Here is a 982-nt window from a genome sequence, read left to right as displayed (position 1 = left end):
TTATAAGTGAAATAAAATATATTTACTATTCATTAAGTGAAAGTGGATCATCATAAAGATCATTATCCTTGTTATCTTCACATTGAGTAGGCTGAGGAGGAGGAAGGGGAGAGGTTGGTCTTCCTGTCTCAGAGATGACAGATATGGAAGTAAACCCATTACTGTATAATCTAAGTATAAGTGGACCTGTGCAGTTGAAACTCATGTTGTTAAAGGGTCAACTGCACCCTCTTCAATGAATTTGCTATCCTACAGTCAAGAAACCAATGGCACTGAACTTTTAAAACCTCTTTGGGTAAGTGTTGAATGCCCAAGGGTAAATTATTTAACTTCTCTGAAGTTTCAGGTTCTTCATTGTAAAACTATGAAAATAATTCTTCCCACAAAGGATTGTGAGAAGTAAGTGAGTACAAGAAACGCAGTTTCTGGTCCCTAGAAAGCATATATAAATGGTTGCTATAATTTTTATTTGTTTGTGTTTACGCATTTCTCAGCCAGACATTCAAGGACTTCCAGAATGCAGTCTTAATGCCTATTACTTGTCACAGGAACCCCCTGCTCCTCCTTTGCTCCTGTGGTTTGGTCCCTACATCTAATACCTTCCATTCACCCCTCCCTCCTCATGTCAAACTTCAAAATCCCACTCATCTTTCCATATTCAACTGATTTGTCACCTGTATTCCCCGTAAACTTGCAGTTACATTTGGATGTTTGAGGAGATTTAGGTTCAATGATTTATGCAAACATCCTTTATAGGTAGTAATATATAGTACTTTTGGTATTATATCAGGAGTCATGTTAAGCCCAATTGTCCTACTTTTAGTGATGATTTGATTTGGGGTTCCTAGTGCTGTCAGACTGATCCTTTCATCATGAAGATTTCCATCAACCTTTTAACTAATGGTAGCAGCCATTGATTATTGCTGCCCAAATCCATTGATAATTTAGTTGTTGAAAAATGATAATTTTCTAATTATATCAT

Source organism: Propithecus coquereli, unplaced genomic scaffold (genome assembly GCF_000956105.1).
Source record: "Propithecus coquereli isolate 6110/MARCELLA unplaced genomic scaffold, Pcoq_1.0 Scaffold105, whole genome shotgun sequence".
NCBI classification, from domain to species: Eukaryota; Metazoa; Chordata; class Mammalia; order Primates; family Indriidae; genus Propithecus; species Propithecus coquereli.
Note: the sequence above shows the minus strand (reverse complement) of the source record.